The sequence below is a fragment of the Meles meles genome, chromosome X (genome assembly GCF_922984935.1).
Source record: "Meles meles chromosome X, mMelMel3.1 paternal haplotype, whole genome shotgun sequence".
Lineage (NCBI taxonomy): Eukaryota > Metazoa > Chordata > Mammalia > Carnivora > Mustelidae > Meles > Meles meles.
Window position 1 is genome coordinate 24,275,297 of NC_060087.1, and position 21,169 is coordinate 24,296,465.

Here is a 21,169-nt window from a genome sequence, read left to right on the forward strand (position 1 = left end):
AAAACCTGTCTCTTTTATTCTATCAGACACCTTCCTGGGCCATTCACTTCTCCCTAACATTGTAGCTATTATCTTTCTTCCACATTTGATTATTTAATTGTGAAACTAAAGAATAGACTTAGTCTCACATGTCTTTGTGCCCCTAGTACATGCGGAGATCTAGGCAAAGTCTAGACTGATAAAATTTTAAAAAAATAAAAAAGGCAAGGGATGAGGAGAGGAAAGGAAGAAAGGCAATTATACCTCTAAATCTGAATGAAAGTAGTGACTTACATAGTATAATATGATTTTTCTTTAAAAATCAGATACTCAGTCCAAGACAGCAGCCCATGCACACACTAAACTGTGCAAGTATCTATATGGTGAATTCCGGTGGTAGTTTTAGTTTACTTAGAAATAACCTTATGTTAAAAAAAAAAAGACTCTTCCCTGCCATGAACAATCATGCATGTAGAAAAATTAGGATTAATGTATTAAGGGTCAAACCTACTGAAAATCAGCAATATCGTATGCACTATCTTATATGGTAAAATAGGCTGTGAGAAATGATTAGTGGTATAGATTTTTGGATAGAAGAGGATGTTTTGCAAATGCGCTTCATATCTTCATTGTCCTGCCCATGGTTATCACCATATATTTGCCAGCTGCAAACATTAGATCTTTGTAAAATTATTCATGGAGTTTTACAAAATCTTGATACCTGAGCCTCAGGATTGAAGATTGAAGGTGGTGAATACGTGGAGAGCATTTTTTTTTTCCCTCTGAGTTAAGGAACCAGCCAGAATTCTAAAAGAAAATACATATTTTCTCCTCTACTTTTTTGGTGATTCCATAGGGACTCACTCATCTTCAAAATACTTTCTTTCAAGAATATTCACGCTGTGTTTCATTACATCTTACAGGTAAAAGAAATAATCTTATGCAGCATTTTCCAAAAAGACCACCCTGAAATGCTCATGTTTTTTGATCATGTTAATTTATTAATATGACAAGCCAGTTTTAAGGACATTATTTCTTTTCTTTTTTTTTAAATTAATTAATTTATTTTTTCAGCGTAACAGTATTCATTGTTTTTGCACAACACCCAGTGCTCCATGCAATACGTGCCCTCCCTAATACCCACCACCTGTTCCCCCAACCTCCCACCCCCGACCCTTCAAAACCCTCAGGTTGTTTTTCAGAGTCCATAGTCTCTTATGGTTCGCCTCCCCTTCCAGTTTCCCTCAACTCCCTTCTCCTCTCCATCTCCCAATGTCCTCCATGTCATTTGTTATGCTCCACAAATCAGTGAAACCATATGATACTTGACTCTCTCTGCTTGACTTATTTCACTCAGCATAATCACTTCCAGTCCCGTCCATGTTGCTACAAAAGTTGGGTATTTTACATACAGTTTTTAATATATTTTTAAAGAAATAAGGACATTATTTCTTTAATAAGGACTATTTAAGTATATTTAAATATATAGTATATTTAATTATTAATTATTATTTATAATATTTATATTATATATTATATATAATTATAACAATAATTATATTTTTAAATATTTATTATTAATTATTATTAATTATTAATTAAATATTTAAATATAAAGTATATTTAAGGACTATTTAAATATATTTAGTGATTTATTACATACAGTTTTTAATATATTTTTAAAGAAATAAGGGCATTATTTCTTTAAAAATATATTAAAAACTGTATGTAATAAATCACTAAATATATTTAAATAGTCCTTACTATTATACAGTACTTTTTCTTTAGAAATAGAATGCCCAGTCAAGAATGCTAAGAAGGAGGGGTACCTGGGTGGCTCAGTGAGTTAAGCCTCTGCCTTTGGCTTGGGTCATGATCTCAGGGTCCTGGGATCGAGCCCCACATTGGGCTCTTTGCTCAGTGGGGAGCCTGCTTCCCCCTCTCTCTGCCTGCCTCTCTGTCTGCTTGTGATCTCTCTCTCTGTCAAATAAAATCTTTAAAAAAGAAAAGAATGCTAAGAAGGAGAATGAGAAATCATTCATTGCTTTACTTTGCTCAATAAATGTTTTTGGAGTGCTTGTTATATGCCTGGTACTGTTATAGGTGCTTGAGGTACATCAGTGAAATGCATTAATGCATGACTTTAAATCTGCAGTATCTATAAATGACTTTCTATTTGATAGTTGCTGGATTCTGTTACATCTTACAATGTTGTCATGTAATTTATGAATGAATTAAGTAAATTTATGAATGAATTAAGTAAATTAAATAATCAAATGAGTCTAACTCTATGAAGTTAAAAATAAATTAAGGAGGGCGCCTGGGTGGCTCAGTTGGTTAAGCAACTGCCTTCAGCTCAGGTCATGATCCTGGAGTCCCGGGATCGAGCCCCACATCAGGCTCCCTGCTCAGCAGGGAGTCTGCTTCTCCCTCTGACCTTCTCCCCTCTCATGTTCTCTCTCTCACACAAATAAATTAAATCTTTAAAAAAAAATAAATTAAGGGTTGAACATTTCTTACAGAATTTATTACATTGTATTTTTTTATTCATTTGCTATATAAAATAGAAGAGTGGATTTTTGTGAAGAATGGAGATTTTTCCGTGCATTTGAGTTTAAGGAGTATCACAAACAGGAGATGGCCAATCCACATGTGAAATTTTGCTGTAAGCAAAAGCTGTTTTATGTAGTTCTTTGCAAAAGCTTCTTGGCATGGGAAAGTTATAGCAAGTTGTGAAATAAGTTTGAGAGACAAAATTTCCATACAATGTAAGCAAATCATGCATTGGTAGATCGCATTTTATAAGAATTATGTAAACATTATGAACGTAGTATCTCCCATTTTATCAGGTTAGGCATGAAACAATCTTCTCTGGCTGGCTTGTTGACTTGGAGCAGTTTGTGCTTTAAGTGAAAGAACCAAGTAGTCTTTCATAAAGATAGTGGGAAAATGACATATAGAGAGATGTAGATCTATAAAATTATCTTATCTGACTCTTATTTTGTTCAGCCAGTTTGGCTTTTAGAGATGTTTTCTGTGCTAAATTTCAGGCAGATTCTTGAACCGAGGATGTGAATCCTTTTCTGCCCACTCTTGTTTAAAAAAAGAAAAAGCAGTCTGCAAGTTGCTATATGCATTTCATAAAAATATAAATTGTTTTTCCTTTTTAATTTTTTTTCATGGAGGTGGAATCAGGCATTATTTTAAATATTTTTTCACAAAAAGGGATATATACTCACAAGAATTTAGGAAATGTTTGTATAATGTCTTTGAATAGAGGCTTTGAATCTCACTGAACAGGATTTAACAAAAGTATACCCACTTACTGTGGACCCTCATTCCTGATTATTCTCTTTGGCTGTTTTCTTTTCTGTCTCATAAAGATACTAATATTTTGTACACAGTTTCTTAGGCATCAGTAAGGTAATGAAAATAAAAAGAGCTCAGCCCTGGACCTGCCTCATGGAAAGAATTTTTTTTTAAGATTTTTATTTTTTCTATTTACTTATTTATTTGTCAGAGAGAGAGAGAGCGAGAGCACACACAAGCAGGCAGAGTGGCAGGCAGAGGTGGAGAGAGAAGCAGACAAGGAGCAAGGAGCCCGATATGGGACTCAATCCCAGGACCCTGGGATCATGACCTGAGCCGAAGGCAGCGGCTTAACCGACCGAGCTACCCAGGCGTCCCTCATGGAAAGAATTTAATGGAAAATTATATAAGTAAAATAATTAGATATCTGTTATGTATTAGGCTTGAGAATAATGCACAGAATATTAAATTGAGCTTGGCTTCCAGTATATCCTCCCTCCAGTTGGAGAGCTAAGGATTTAGATACTTGAATAACTAAAAATAAAAATAGACAATTTTTTTCATGTAAACTTTAGATTTCCTTTTATATAAATATTGAAAATCATCCTGGAAAAATATAAATTGCTTTATAAGTACTGCACATGTATAATGTTTATTAAGTAGAACCAGACTCATAGATGATCTTCAGTAAAGTTTTTATTGGTTATTAGTTTCTTGAGAAAACAAAAACAGAAGGCAATTGAATTTTGCCAGCTAAATTTCTTTTTTGAAGAGTAGAAAGGTGTTACATCTTGTGGCTGCCAGGTGGAGCACATTAAAGGTCAGGACAGTATGTGAGATTTGCTCTTCTAATAGGAAGATACCAGGGAAGGAGTACTTTTTAGTCTACTTTGTTCATGAAAATCAAGAGTGAGCATAACGTTAGAATTGTGTGTGAGTGCGTGTGTGTGTATTGGCCTCAATTTTATTTAGTGTCTTCAATTAGAGTTTTTTTTTTCCTATTGAGTGAACACATACTGCTTGGAAAATAAGATGAAAAATTCTTTAAGAAAAATGCAAATAATGATTGTGCATGTTCCCAAGTAATTTGTGATTTTTCCTTGCACCTAAACTCTTCACATGTATTCATTTGTAATAAAAAAATTCCTGTACCTGTAATCATTATCTTTTATCTTCCTTTCTTTTTTTAAACCACCCTGCCATGTAATTGTAAGATGCATACTTACGAAGAATTAAGATAAGCCAGAATTGAGTTTTCTTGTCCAACCAACCCAGCTGCTGATGGCTGTCTCCAGGATAACTAACTTGCTCACATATGCTCCTGATGCTGTCCTTCATATAGTCTACAAGGAGTGTCAGTCTGTCAGTACCAAGTACCATTTGTGAAATAAACAACACAGGGCGAACAATGCTGCTGTGATAATAGTTGCATCTCTACGTGTTTGCTGATGTTAGAAAAAATGAAGGAATTTAATAATATCCTTTCAGTCACATGATAGTTTTTCCTCTCTAGTCTTTCTCTAGGGTATGGCATGTTAAACACACTAAATGACCTACTTGTGAATACAAATAATACTTTTTGATTTCTGTGTTGAAGTATTACCCATATAAAACTATAGAATGACTATTTGTTGGAGACTTGTTTATGCCACTATGAAAAAAAGAAAATAAAATATGTATGAGAAGGTGAACTGCTGATTATTTTATACAAAGCCATCCAACACATATTTTCAACTTCCTGTAAATGGAACATAATTTGGCATCTAGCTCCATGTCTATGTATTTCTAGAAAAGAAAAATTTGCTTAGATGATTCAAAGTGAGATTTGGTTTTAATAGCATAGATACATAAACATACTCTGGCAGTCTCTTTTATGAACAATTTAAAAGCACATTAAAAACATTGAGACAATTTATGCGTTTTTGTTGTATTCAGAAAAGCATTGTGTAGTTAAGTGGAAGAAAAAAAAAAGAAAAGTTCTTCCATTTCAGATGGTAATTTTCTTTAAAGTCCATGCTTATTTTTAGAATTATTTATATCAATGAAGTGATAATTAATGCTCAGGACTGTAACACTTCACTCATTTCTTTTTTCATAATTTGTTAAGAATTTTAACCATGTTTTCTACTGAGCAGGTAATAAGTGATGTTTACCTAGTGCTTCCGTGCCCAGGAAAAATTTCATGTGCTCTGTAGTTACTAATTAACTTATGTCAGGTGCCTGGATGGCTCATTGGTTGGGTGTCTGCCTTCCTCTTGGGTTGTGATCTCGGGGTCCTGGGACTGAGCCCCACATCAGGCTCTCTGCTTAGTGGGGAGTCTGCTTCTCCCTCTCTTTCTTTCTCTTGCTCTCGCTCTGGCTCTGGCTCTCACTCTCTCTCAAGTAAATCAATAAAATATTTTTTAAAAAATTAACTTATGTCATTCTTACAGTGTTTCTGTGAAGTAAATGTTATTTTCCCCAATTCACAGATGAGGAAACTGAGGTCTAAAGGAAATAACCAATCCAAGATCCTAAAATCCTAAATAACAGGGTATGATTTGAACCCAGAACTCTGTAACACACTTGCCTAAACACGTTCTGTACTTCTTCACTTAGATGTACTGCAGAAACAGAGAAATCTGTTTGCAAGCACAGCTAGCTCAGCTGCTTGTTAAAGTAGTAGTAATGTGAATAGAAGACTGATTTTTTTTTTCAATTTTGTTATTTTATGGATTGCCTATAGAATTGATAATATTCTTCTTTCTCTGTTTCCCTTAATCCCTTAGTGAAGAAAATGGTCTTCATTATAGTACATATGAGATTATTTTGATAAAATTTTCTATTACATCAGAATTATATTCTGATAAGTTCAGATAACACTGCACAATTATTGACTATTAATTGTGATGTGTAGAAATGTCCATAAGTCAATTTCTGTTTAATTATATAAAAGGCCTTTCTGTCCAAAGCAAGCAGAGAGATTATGCTTTCAATAGGTTATTAAATCATTTTGAAATCAAGAAGGATATAGCATAGAGTTGATATCTGAAGTTTTGTACATTTGTTCTGGTGATATCTTTATTCAGAGTGGGAGGGGAAGAATTTATTTTCTGCAAATACCTACTGTTTACCACCCACAGCCCAACATGAAGTCTGGAGAGGTAGGCTCTTCATTAGGAGAATTCATGCTATGTTTATAATAATAGCATCGCCAAAGAAACTTTTTTCTTTGGAAGAAAGATCATTCCACCTTTCATGAAAGGGAAACTGTATGACTTTGTTATATTCTAAACAATTAAGAAGGAGCCTCAAACCTCAAAGCACATGGGAGAGTCTTAGTAAGCAGTATTCTGTAATATTTGGAGAAAAATATGAATATTATATCTCTATATATATTTTTCCCAAATTACTCTCATAATGAATATTGGAAACTTCATATGTTGCGATGTCTTATTTCAGAACACTTAAAAAAAAGATTTTATTTATTTGACAGAGAGAGAGCACAAGTAAGCAGAACGGCAGGCAGAGGGAGAGAGAGAAGCAGGCTCCCCACGAAGCAGGGAATCTGATGCGGGGTTTGATCCCAGGACCCTGGAATCATGACCTGCACTGAAGGCAGCTGCTTAACCAACTGAGCCACCCAGGTGCCTCCAGAACACTTTTTAATTCACACAATGAATAATCCCATTTTATAGATGAAGAAACTGAGATGCAAAGAACTTAAGTAGCAAAACATACTTACATAAATTCAGATGTATGTATAAATTCATAGAGATATGTGTATGTGCATGTATACATATATACACACACAGGTATACAGTATTTATTGTTATATGGTATTTCCATTGAGAAATGTTTGATTCCATTGTGATTTTGTAATAAGGGAATTCCAGTTAAGTACAAATTTAATAGATTTTCTAGGTAGGATTCCAGAATTAGTGCATGAAGGTAACATAGTAGTTTTATTTGAAGAGTTCATTAAATTAGGTTATATATGATCTTATGAAATATAGAGGGGCATAAAAGCATCCAGAGGAAAATGAAACAACCTAACAGCCTAATTATTTAGGAACCAAAGGAATTGATTTACTACTGATTAATTTTTAATGAATTATTCACGATTAATGAATCTAAATCATAAGTACCAAATAAATAAGGAATATATCTAATGCCAAGATATTAAGGAAATGGCTAAGTTTATTTTTAAAATGTTTTTTAAGATTTTACTTATTTGAGAGAGAGCAAGAAAAAGAGGGAGAGGATAAGCAGGGGGAGTGGCAAAAGGAGAGGGGAAGTCTGGGACCCCAAGATCATGACCTGACCCAAAGTCAGACACTTAACCAGATGAGCAATCCAGGTGCCCTGGAAATGGTGAAGTTTAAAGAAGCTTTAAACAGTAATTAATGACAATTGGAAACCCTTTAACATTCTAGGTGTTGTTTTCCAATTGAAGATATTAAATAGGGGTGCCTGGGTGGCTCAGTGTGTTAAAGCCTCTGCCTTCGGCTCAGGTCATGATCTCAGGGTCCTGGGATTGAGCCCCACATCGGGCTCTCTGCTCAGCAGGGAGCCTGCTTCCCCCTCTCTGCCTACTTGTGATCTTTGTCTGTCAAATAATAAATAAAATCTTTAAAAAAAAGATGTTAAATACAATTACCTGAAAAGGGGAAGCTAGTTAAGCTCATCTGAAATTTAGAGGATGATTTTTGTTTTGTTTTATTTTTTTAGGTTAGAATCTAGGGATGAAAATAGTCAAGGCAAAGAGATATTAAGTCCTTGAAATATTCACTCCATATGAAATTTTGATGATGTTATGTCGAATATCATTAAAATAATAAATATAATGAATGTGATGGGGTTTATGGTTTGTTTTACCTTGATTAAATGTGATATAACTTTTTCCCCTGTAAGATGCGGTAACAAATAATCGGGGGATTACTTGGAATATTTACCATATGGTATGGCTTGACTTGACCAACCAGGATGAAAAACCAGATGGCATACTAGATGTGTATAAACTCTGTTGACAATATAACTAGGTAGACAAGATCAGTGAGGTGCTGGCTTTTTGCTTATATGTAAACTCGAACTCTGGATTCTGAGATGTACCAGGTTTAAGTTCCTGCCTTTCCTTCCATTCTTCTTTCTCTCTCCCATTCTCTGTTTTCTTATTTCTTTCTTCATTTTTTAAGGCAGTGGAATGACTTCCTCAAAGTCTTTACCGGGATCATAGTAAGCTTCACAGATGAAGGGGGGTCTAATCTGCTCAAAGTATGGTTTGGGAGCTTCTAACTCAGCTCTCTTTCCATTTCAAGAGGCAGTTCCAATGTTCAATAGGTCACAGTTGGCAAACCACTGAAATACAACATTCAAGTAATTGGAAATCAACACTTTATAGGTAAAAATGGCAATACTAGCAGTGGACTTACTTGTGGGTTAGTGAGGCTTGCAAGTCATGGCTTGAAATATTTGTTCTTCAGCTGATAGATGATAGTCAAAATCTGGCACATGAATGCTCACTTTAGGTTGAGACTACATAATGTGCAAGAAGATGGTTTGTTTGAAAGTTGAACATAGGAAAATCAAGTACTGACTGCAATAGTAACCCATCCTAGTGCTTAATATTTTCAATGATCATCTTGAGGAAATTTAGTCTAAAAATTTATAGAATATATATTTTTTTAAAAATCAGATTTTTTAAAGAAAAGGGGAAAAGTTGAATTTAAAATAAGGGCAGGTATCATGGAAATAGAATCTTACTCATTTTAAAATATATTAAACATGTATGATGTAGTATGCTATGTGAATATAGGTCAAATCCAGTGTCAAAATTGTATTCTTAAGCATCATTCGATTTTACTTAATATTTGTCTTTAAAAAAACAACACAGGCTTGACTTGAAATTGTTTTATGGTAGTTTTAATAGGTGATTTCTCTTACTTGTTTCAATTGTGATGTTTTTTATTTTTATTTTTTTTAAAGATTTTATTTATTTATTTGGCAGAGAGAGATCACAAATAGGCAGAGAGGCAGGCAGAGAGAGAGAGAGAGAGAGAGAGGGAAGCAGGCTCCCTGCTGAGCAGAGAGCCCAATGCGGGACTCGATCCCAGGACCCTGAGATCATGACCTGAGCCGAAGGCAGCGGCTTAACCCACTGAGCCACCCAGGCGCCCCGTGATGTTTTTTAAAAATCAGTTTTTGTTATGACATTTATAAAACTAGTAAAACACTGCTGTTTCAAAGCTCATCCATTGCTGAAGTTTATATTGCTATCTCAGCTATTTCTTTGAGAACTTGGAGATTGCAGCATAATAATGACAATTTTTTATCATCAGAAATTATCCTGCTTACCTAAATAATCACATATTGACCTCAATAATTTAGATGACCTTAAATATCCGTTCTTGAAAGTAGGTGTTACACATAGAGCATTGTGTATAGGTAGAAAGGATGATAAAAACTTCCTTCTTTGTTTCTTTTTTTTTCTTTTTTTGAGAGAGAGAATGAGTGAGAGTGTGAACAGGGAAGGCAGATGGAAAAGGAGAGAGAGAATCTTACAGAGACTCTACACCCAGTGCAGACCCTGACATGGGGTTCAGTCTCACGACTCTGTGATCATGACTGGAGCTGAAATCAAGAGTTGGATACTTAACTGACTGAGCCACCAGGATAGTTAACTGACTGAGCCACCAGGCACTCAAAACTGTCATTTTTAAATTAACATTTCCTTCTTATTATGGGGCACATCACTGTTAAGTATTCATGGAAGAAGTATGTCAGAACAATGACTAAGTAGATTTTCAGTTGTATTTTCTACAATACGATCTAACTTAGAATAAATACACTTTCTTTTTTTTTTAAAGGTTTTGTTTATTTATTTGACAGAGAGAAATCACAAGAGAGGCAGGCAGAGAGAGAGGAAGGGAAGCAGGCTCTCCACTGAGCAGAGAGCCCGATGTGGGACTCGATCCCAGGACCCTGAGATCATGACCTGAGCCAAAGGCAGCGGCTTAACCCGCTGAGCCACCCAGGCACCCCAAATACACTTTCTTGATAAGTATGTCTTGTTGACAGAATTACCATATAAGTAAAATGAACAAAGAAAGTACTAATGATAATTTCCTTTTTTTGGATAATGAATTCTACATGTAGCACTGTGATGTGTAATACTCATGTTAAGAAAAGTTGTTATGCTATAATTTTCATTCTTTTATGTCTATGCATTACTTGAGTAAGAGCCTAAGATTTATTTATTGGGAAGTATCAGTTTGGAGAGATTTCCTTTCTGTGAAATCCCAGGTCGGTTTTTTAACACATATATAGTCTCAGAAACCACATTCATTCAATGCCTATGACCGATGGCTTTAATGAATGCCTAACAACTTACTTAAACCAAACAAATAATTAGTTTCAATTACAGAAGTGTAAATTTGACTCTAATTAATGAACGTGCCAGGCTTTACACATTGGTTTAAGTGTAATTGATCTTAAGGCTGCAGTGATCAATTTAAGTGTTGGCAAAATGACAAGTAGGAAGTGACTCAGATGTAAGAATTCTTACCACCAGGAAGATTAATTGGTGTATTAGTGATAAACTAGTAGATGGCTGATGTAATAATAATATCCCATAGTAAGAGGTCTCAAAATAGGATCATGAACTCCAAAGCTTTTTAATTGTATACCATTACTATGTCAAATATACTCCTTTAAAAGAATATTTGCCACATTCATTTGTCCTCCATTTAATTTTAGTTTTTTTTTCTTTTTTTTTTTCATTAAAAAAAGAAAAACGCCCTAGAGGATGCATATAAATGTTTTACTTTATGCTTTGAAATATTTTCATTTAGCTGTGTTGGTAGGCTTGGGTTTGGAAAATAAAGTGGCTGTATTAAAAAGACAATGACTGATTGCTAGCTAGTATTTTCCCATTTCCTACCCTGTCAGTGGAGTCTGCTTTTGTTGCCATGTTAACTTCTCCCCAATTTGATGGTGAAATCTGGAGGGGGTTGGAAGGAAGAAAGTCAGTTCTATAATGTCAATACATTTCTTCTCCTTCGAAGAGCTTCTAATACTCTGAATGATGGGTTAAAAAGCTGATATGATGAAGCTGAATGCTGAGAAAAGCCCAACTGATGGCACATTCACTTCATATCAGTGTATTGAAGGGTCTCTGGCTAAGGGAGAGACAGGCAAAGTCGTAGATCAAGAGAGTGAGAGGTGGCTGCTAAGTACGATGTTGGAGAAAGGAGAATACTACAGAGTCTGTCCCTTTTCCAAGTATTCCCTGCCTAGGTTCTTTTCTGCCTTCTTCCCCCCTACCTCCTAACCCCAGACAACTATCCTAATAAAAAGAAATTTCAAGAAATATGTCAAAGAAAATAGACTTTTTCAAGAAAGATGTCAAAGGAAATTGTTGAATGAGGTACAGGGGCAGCATGAGACCAGAGTGGAGGAAGGCGATAAAGGTGCTATTTAGAAGTTAAGCCTGGAAAACTGGGGCAAGAATCAAAGCAATGCTACAGGCAGGAATGAAGTAACCAAGGCCCAGAAGATAATCATAAGGAGCTGGAGTCTGAGGCAGGAAAAAAGGCAAGGCCAGTTAAGAGGTTTAAGGCAGAGGGTGACCTACTTAGAAAAAGATCTTTTCAACAGGCTGACTTTGGACTGGAGGGGAAATAGGTCAGGAGGCTCGAGAGTGGGTTACATTTGTCTGTGTGGAAGTTGTTCTGAGTATATAAGAAATCATAATTATATCGAATTAGGAGGAGATAATTAAATTAAGTAGTCATGTGCAAGAAGGTTTCCTTCTGAGTTTTTTTTTTAAAGTTTTGTTTTGGGGAGAGTTGTTCTTCATATATCAAATTTTAATTCACATTGTTTTGTTGTACAGTTGTACATTGTTTTGTTGTACAACCTGAATTAGACTACTTTGTTGGAAGAACATTCTAAATCCATGAACATGTGCTGAAAGAATCCATGAAATTGTGCTGAAAGAGGCACAATTTTACTTCTTGTAAATATATAGAGGCTCAGGCTAACCTTTTATACTTGTATAAACTGTGGATTCCTTTGCACTATTTCTTTTTAAAAAAGATTTTATTAAAAAGGAAAAAAAAAGATTTTATTAATTTATTAGAGAGAGACACAGCAAGAGAGGGAACACAAGCAGGGGAGTGGGAGAGGGAGAAGCAGACTTCCTGCTGAGCAGGGAGTCCGATACAGGGCTCAATCCCATGACCCTGGGATCATGACCTGAGCCAAAGGCAGACGCTTAATGACTGAGCCACCCAGGCACCCCTCCTTTGCACTGCTTCTTCGAGGACTTAATAGATTAGTGTAATGTATATTGAAGGGGTTTTATAAAGCCCCGTTTTAAAAATTCAGGCATTTAGAGTAATTTGATATTCTAAGCAGTTTATCCCTTATGATACCTCATTTGTATTAATTATTTGTGAAAATACAGTAGGATGGTATAGTTGTAAACACAGAAATTTTGGAGTCAAACGAACTGGACTGAATCCTGGCTCTTTGATTTTCTATCTGTGGGAGGACCCTGGGCCTCTGCATGTATGCTTCATGTCCCTCACCTGTAAAATGGGCAATTAGTAGAGCTTGTTTCATAGCATGGTTGTAACAGTTTATTAGACACATATCCACATGCATGTATACATATATGTACTGGAGACAATAACAGAAACAGAGAAACTGATCATTAAATATTTATTATTATTGCCATTCCTAACAAAATATTTGTATGATAACAGTATTCCTAATAATAGGAATAATAATAATCTAGATCTAATCTTAATAATAATGTTAATGATTTTTTTTAATTTATTTATTTTTTCAGCGTAACAGTATTCATTGTTTTTGCACAACACCCAGTGCTCCATGCAATACGTGCCCTCCCTATTACCCACCACCTGTTCCCCCAACCTCCCACCCCTGACCCTTCAAAACCCTCAGGTTGTTTTTCAGAGTCCATAGTCTCTTATGGTTCGCCTCCCCTTCCAATTTTTTTTTTTTTATAAACATATAATGTATTTTTATCCCCAGGGGTACAGGTCTGTGAATCGCCAGGTTTACACACTTCACAGCACTCACGATAGCACATACCCTCCCCAATGTCCATAACCCCCTCCCCCTCTCCCAACCCCACCTCCCCGCAGCGACCCCCAGTTTGTTTTGTGAGATTAAGGGTCATTTATGGTTTGTCTCCCTCCCAATCCCATCTTGTTTCATTTATTCTTCTCCTCTCCCCCTAACCCCCCATGTTGCTTCTCCATGTCCTCATATCAGGGAGATCATATGATAGTTGTCTTTCTCCGATTGACTTATTTCACTAAGCATGATACCCTCTAGTTCCATCCACGTCGTCACAAATGGCAAGATTTCATTTTTTGATGGCTGCATAGTATTCCATTGTGTATATATACCACATCTTCTTGATCCATTCATCTGTTGATGGACATCTAGGTTCTTTCCATAGTTTGGCTATTGTAGACATTGCTGCTATAAACATTCGGGTACACGTGCCCCTTCGGATCACTATGTTTGTATCTTTAGGGTAAATACCCAGTAGTGCAATTGCTGGGTCATAGGGTAGTGGGAATGCAAGCTGGTGCAACCACTCTGGAAAACAGCATGGAGGTTCCTCAAAATGTTGTTAATGATATTTTTGCATATCATTCCTTAGCTGCTTCTCTTACTTCCTTTCTCTTCTGTGTAGTGAAACATGAATTGCCGATACTTGTTCTCCTGTTTCTTGTAAACTTAATGTTGTCTGGTTTGCCAAACTGCCATGCCAACCAGACTATTCTTACCATGGACTACGGTGACCTCCATGTTGCTAAATCCAATCCAATTCTGAGTCCTAATTTTAGTTTGGCCTCTCAGAAGCAGTTGATCATCCACTTCTTTGATAGACTGTTTTCACTTGTCTTTCAGGAACCATACTTTTGTTTCCTTCCAAAATCATTGGTTACTCCTTCTTAGTCTTCTTTGCTGATTTTGTCTCCTCTTCTATATCTCATAATGACAGAAGAAGCCAGACACATCCCTTGGTCCTCTCCTCGACTTATCGCCTTGGTCATTTCATTCAATATTGTGGTTTTAGTTACTACTGCTGACACCTGGTTAATTGATACTCCCTTTAAGAGGAGTTCCCAACTCCTCTCCTGAATTCCAGATCTGTACATCTAATTCCTTCCTTGGTGTTCTTACTTGAGGACTAGCAGACACTTGAAATTTAAAATGTCCAAAATCTGCACAGCTGATATTCCCCTCAAAACTAGTTCCACTCACACCCTCCCAGTTATTTAAGATAAATACTTTGGAGTCCCAGTTATTTAGGATATTTAGGGTAAATATCCTCCCAATTATTTAGGATAAATACTTTATCCTTAGGATAATCCTTAAGATAAATACTTTAGAGTCATTCTTTACTCTTCTTATTCTGTCGTGCTCCACATGTCCTTATATTCTGTTGGCTTGGCTTGACTTCCATAGTAGATCCAAATAGTGATATCTTTTTCTACTTCAACTACTATGAACACACTCTAAATCACTCTAGGATTACTGTGGTGATAGCTGTTCTACTTGCTTTTTTTCTTCCCTCCTTACCTGTTCTCAACACAGAAGCCAAATGTCAGTAAAATGATGTCAGTCCTTAAAAGTGCACATTTAAGCAAGATATATACCTGCTATAGACTGTGAACATAATCTATTAATTTCATTTGCTAATTTAACAGGCATAGCTCTACTTGAAAGGTATCACAACATTGAGTGTGGCTGTCCTTGTTTGGAATGTCTTTGCTTGATCTCCTTCAGCATTGCCTTTCCATTAAGCTCTGCCTTACCTATGAAGTTTTCCTTTCATGATCATTCTTGCCCACAGTGATTTCCAGTTCCTCAGAACTAGTGTTGCACTTATTTTCTCTGCTATACAATTTAACCATTGCTTTTATATTAAGTTTCATTGTTTAATATGAATAAGATCTGTTTCCTCAGCTAGCTTGCTAAAAATATTGGAGGGCAGAAGTCGTATGCTTTCTGGCAAAGCCATGTAAGTGTTCATGCCCCTATCTATTTATCAGAGCATTTTTAGTTAGAAGTAATTTTTCGAGAAATTTCATCAGACTCTTTGGGACAAAGACAAAGCAAGCTCAACTAAATAGTCTCCCAAACAAAATGTAACACATGATAGTCAACTATCTCAAAATGGAATTTTGTAGAATTAATGATTTAAAGAATTTTCTCTTTCATGTCTCCTTCCTTATGGGCTAGCAATGTGGAATATCAAGTATTTTCATCTTGGACTTAATAAATACTAGCTATGTGTTATCCATAGAATAATATGCCCTTTTATGCTTTTAAGCAATATGAGGTGTCACATGGCAAGAAAACATTCACATATTTACTGAAACAAATCATCAAACTGGAAAAAAGTGATACCAATTACAGTGTGTACAATTCTCGTTTTTTAAAATGGTGCCTCTTAGAGGAGATTCATGAAAAGATTTGGTTGCCTTCCAACACTTTACTACTTATCTTTTAATTTGCATAGACCATTTTCTACGGATGCACAGAACACATGCATATTAAACATTAAAATGGCTTGATTTATGTCCCAAACTTATAAAACCAAATAAAGTCTGCACTAATGGTGGACCTTTAACTTGTGCTTAATGACCATCCCTATTAAGCCTACTGGTATGATTTTTCAGTATCTCAGAAGCACAAACCATCCTCTGGAGAAAAATAGATAATACAAGTTTATCGTGCTTGTATTGTCTATTTGTATTGTCTAATTGTGCTGGAGGAGGTCAGGTTATATTTTCTTTATAGAATAGGGAGAAATTTTTAGTTTTTTAAAATATTTTTTTTCTTTCAGGAGAGTTTTGCACAGCTAATACTTTGTGATAAATGTTCACCAGAGGATTTTCTTAATTCTTCTTTTACAAATTCATGGGTTCTTCTGTCCTCCTAACTTCTTTCAATATTGCGAAAAATTAGTTTTATGAAATATTTAACCAAAGAGACCTGGATGTTTAGAGAAATTGAGGAGATGTGGAGGGGTCACTGAGCCCTCAGTGTCTCTGGTATCTTTTCATTTCTCTAAATACTGAGAAAAAATTAAGCAGTAATAATGTGAAAAGTCAACATGTTAACTTTTTTAATGTAGAGATTCTTAGGTGTAATATGTGATTTCTTCTTAAGTTTTTCTTTTTTTATTACAAAATGTAATACTGAAGCTGATATACAACTCCTCCATTATAAATGTTTTTTATTCAAGTATAATTAACATACAATTATATTAGTTTCAGGCATATAGTATAATGATTCAGCAATTCTGTATATTTCTCAGTGCTCATCAAGCTAAGTGTACTCTTTATCCCTTTTAATTATTTCACTCATTTTTCCACCCACCTCCCTTCTGGCGACTACCATTTTGTTCTATATATTTAAGTCTGTTTGTCTCTTTTTTCTTTGTTTCTTAAATTCCCTGTAGGAGTGAAATAATATGGTATTTTCCTTTCTCTTACTTCACTTGATATAATACCCTCTAGGGCCATCCATATTGTAACAAATGTCAAGATTTCATTCTTCTTTCTGGCTGAGTTTTAATTCATTCTATATACTTACCAGATCATCTCTATATCCATTCGTATATTGATGGTCACTTTGGTTGCTTCCATATCTTGGCACTTGTAAATAATGCTGCAGTAAACATTGGGGTGCATACATCTTTTTGAAACCTGTTTCCATTTTCTGGGAGTAAATATCCCGTAGTGGAACTACTGGATCCTATGGTAATTCTCTTATTAATTTTTTGAGAAACCTCTATACTGTTTTTCACAGTGGTTGCACCAATTTGTATTCCCAACAGGGCATGAGGGTTCCTTTTTCTTTATATCTTCACCAACACTTACTATTTTGTGTGTGTGTGTGTGTGTGTGTGTGTGTGTGTGTGTTTAATTTTAGCCATTCTGACTAGTGTGAAGTGCTGTTTCATTGCGGTTTTGATTTGCATTTCCTTGATGATGAGTGGTATTGAACGTGTTTTTATGTGTTTGTTGGCCATCTGTATGTCTTCTTGGGGAAAATGATACTTCAGGTCCTCTGCTGATTTTAAGTGGATTATTCTTGTTGTTGACTTGTATGAGTTTTCCATATTTTTGGCAAGTAACCCATTAATTGGATGTATTATTTGCACATACCTTCTCCAGTTCACTAGGTTGCCTTTCAATTTGTTGATGGCTTGCTTTCCTGTGCAGAAGCTTTTTATTTTGGTGTAGTCCTAATAGTTTAATTTTGCTTTTGTCTTTCTTGCCAGAAGAGACATATCTAGGTATCCACAGGCAGTGTCAAAAAAGGTCTGCCTCTGTTTTCTTCTAGGAATTTTATAGTTTCAAGTTTCACATTAAGTATTTTATTCATTTTGTTTTTATTTCTGTGTATGGTGTAAGAAAGTGGTCCAGTTTTAGTCTTCTACATGGAACTGACAGTTTTCACAACACCATTTCTGGAAGAGACTATTTTTCCCCCCACTGTATATTTTTGGTTCCTTTGTCGTAGATTAATTGACCATAAAATCATAGTTTTCTTTCTGGACTCTCTATTCCACTGACTTGTGTGACTGTTTTTGTGCTAGTAGCATACTGTTCTGAGTGCTACAGCTTTGTAGTGTATCTTCAAATCTGGGAATGTGATAGCTCCATTTTACTTCTTCTTTCTCAAGATTGCTTTGGCTATTTGGGATCTTTTGTGGTTCCATACAAATTTTAGAATTACCTGTTCTGGTTCTATGAAAACCGATGTTGGTATTTTGATAAGGATTGCAGTAAATCTGTAGATTGCTTTGAGTAATACTGACATTGGAAGGGTACTTGTTCTTCCAATCCGTGAGCATAGATCCGAGCAGGATGGTTGTAGTTCTCTAAAGTGGCCAAAAACAATCTCGCTGAGAAGGAGTTACATTTTGTACCTTGAAGTACTTATCTACACATGCTTCACAAACCTTGAAGTCTATGCAAATATTTTAGGTGGGTAAATAGACTCTAGTAAAACAATTTGCCAAGGGATTGCTTCTTTCATTTTGTTCAAAGAAGGCAAAATGAAGATCTGTAACTTGGGATATAAAATAGAACATAGTCACATTCAGTCTTGAAATTTTTACCTCAACTCAGCAAATAGGTTCTTTTTTTTTTTTGCCCTGCTTTATAGTTATTCTGAGTCCTTTACCTTTTTTTAGCACAAACCAAGGAAATTTTTCAACAGAGTTCTTGAATAAACAAAGAATTTTGGTTCAAATGTCTGTTTGATAATTTCTCTTTAGTTAAAGCTGATTTTATTCTTCACAAGAGATTCATAGTTGTGAATTCCTATTTTCCCATCTTAAATAGGGGTTTATATTCTTTGTTTCTAGAATGGGGATAGAATACCTGATCAGAATATTCAGACTGAGATTCATTTGGTGAATGTGAACAATTAGCTTGGGGAGTAGTAATGGCAAATTTCAGTTCTCTTTACAGAGACTGGCAGAAAATCTCACTGGAACACAATGGAAAAGCAAAATTTAGAAAAATGGAAGACTATTCTTGTGAGAAGAATATAGCTAACAACTAGCTGAAAATGGTTGAATTAGGATATATCAGACAAACAAATTAAAATGCCAGTAAAGACCCTGAAATCCATTATTGACTTCTTAAAGCTAATTCTGGGCAAGATTGCAGCCAAAAACAGGATCACCTTTAATGCTGTGTAGTACAAGGCCTGGGCAGATAGAAACAGTAAATTCTCAGTTCAAATTCAGTGGATGTTAAGTACTTGTGTATGTTAACACTGAATTTGATGTAAGGAATGGAAAGATAAAATGTGTTTTCCTAATTTTATTTCCGGTAGTCCTCACTGGAAAACTTTCAGAGTTCCACTCTAAAATTTTATTTGGAGGTAGTCAAATTAGGTGGACTCCATTTATTGGAGTATTATCCATTATTATATATTATATTATATAATTATAATAAATTATCCATTATATTATATATTATATATTATATATTATATATATTATAATATATATTATATATTAATTATAATAAATAATCCATTATTATATCCAATAATAGATAATGGAATATTATCTATTATTGGAATAGAGAGAATGGTGTTCTAGAATTAATTGATGGAGTCTATCTGAGTCTTCTTTGGAGAAGAAGAGTAAGAGAAATATTGTACATTCTTTGCCAAGAAGTGTACAGTGTATATTACAAATGGCTGTTACCATAAAGAAGAGTAAGCACAAACACAATTTAAATGACAGAGGCAACTTGAAGAGTGGCAAGACCATGCCAATGCCAGAAGACCTAGATTCTTTTGTTTCTTCAGCCATTACTTAATTTTTAGGAACCCAATTTCTTTGTCTATAAAAGGGATACTGTAATCCCTTTACTGGAAGGTTTTGGTATAAATAAAGTACAATAAGACACATTACAAATCACTGTAATCTTTAAACTACTGTTCCTGAGAAGAATATAATTATTAATGGAGAATTGTAACTGTTTATGTGTGATTCCTGTTTTATCCTGGATGTACCTTTTAAACTCTGCTCAATTTGTCCTGCCCTTTATCAGCCTAAGGAAGTTACTGAAGGGGGTAATGAATGTGTATCTTCTGATACACTTATGACAGACAGATGGGAGTAATTCAGTAGTAGTTGTCTCTGTGCTGTTGGGTTTTAAAAAAATGCTTACATACATTCAGTGTTCCAGGCCTTAATTAAAAACTTTACCTATATTAACTTATTTAATCTGCATGGCAATCCTATGATGTGGCAGCTGAGACCTGGAGATGTTAGGTAATTTGCCCAAGGTCACACAGACAGTAAATTGTATACGCAGGATATGAACCCATGGCAGGGGAAAAGCAGATTGTAGAAGGAGGTAAATCAAGAAAGTTTTTTTTTTTGTTTGTTTTGTTTTTTTTAGGACATGTGAAGTTGAAGAAAGTTAATAGTCTTGCGTGTGTAGATGTTAAGAAAGTAACTGGCTGTGTGAGATTGGAGTTCAGGACAGCATTATTTTGGAAATATAAATGGCGGGAGAGTCATCAGCCTAAAGATGCTGTTAAGAGTTGTGGGACAAATGCCATTACCAAGGGAGAAAATTTAGAGAACAGAGAATTCTTGCCATGAAATATCTTAGAAATAAACTGGAAAACACAGTGCTTACACTAAACCATTGCATTTCTACACCTGTAACTAAAAGAAAAATTAGAGTTGGGAATAATCCAGTAAATTACAAAGTGGACTGAACATGTTGGGGGAGAAAACTTCCATACTATGACAAATTTAATTAGCAATAATTGCGCCTCGGATAAACCTCCTTGGCTACGATACTACCACTGCACAAAGCTACTATGACAAATTTAAAGGAAATCCTCTTTAAAAAAAATGATGCTGAAGAGAATATATGATCCAAGCAAAGCAAATAAAAAATTGTATTAGAAAGGTCAACACATTCTTATTTACCAAAGTCAGAATACTAGAACTAAGAGGCACTTCCTGAAGCTTGAAAGAATTACACTGAGGACAAAATAAAAGGAACTTCTTTCTTAATCAGTGGGTAGTAAATTTTTGAAACTCTTTACAAGTGACAAATAGGTTTCTACCAGTGGTAGAATAGGTTGAAAATGTGTAGTTGATGGACAATGGAAATACCAAAGGTTGTTTAAGGAAATGGAATATTTCAGTAAGTGGTATAGGGTCGGTTCATTTAATTTTGATATCCTATTTCCTAACCTGCTTTTCTAAGAAAAATCATTTCAAGCCAATGACTGGAGTAGAAGAAATATAGTCTGATAGAATTTGGCTTTTTTTCTGTTGGACAAAAATTTTATAAGT

The 21,169-nt window shown here is 35.0% G+C and overlaps 1 protein-coding gene and 1 non-coding gene across 2 annotated transcripts in view; one reads left to right on the forward strand and one right to left on the reverse strand.

Moving 5' to 3' along the window:
- The window catches only part of IL1RAPL1 (interleukin 1 receptor accessory protein like 1), a 1,490,530-nt gene that overhangs the window by 136,851 nt on the left and 1,332,510 nt on the right, over positions 1 to 21,169 (forward strand). The gene's annotated exons all lie outside the window — the stretch shown is intronic.
- LOC123935640 lies at positions 20,548 to 20,682 on the reverse strand. Its single transcript, XR_006816930.1, has one exon. It is a non-coding gene; the product is annotated as a U4 spliceosomal RNA (small nuclear RNA).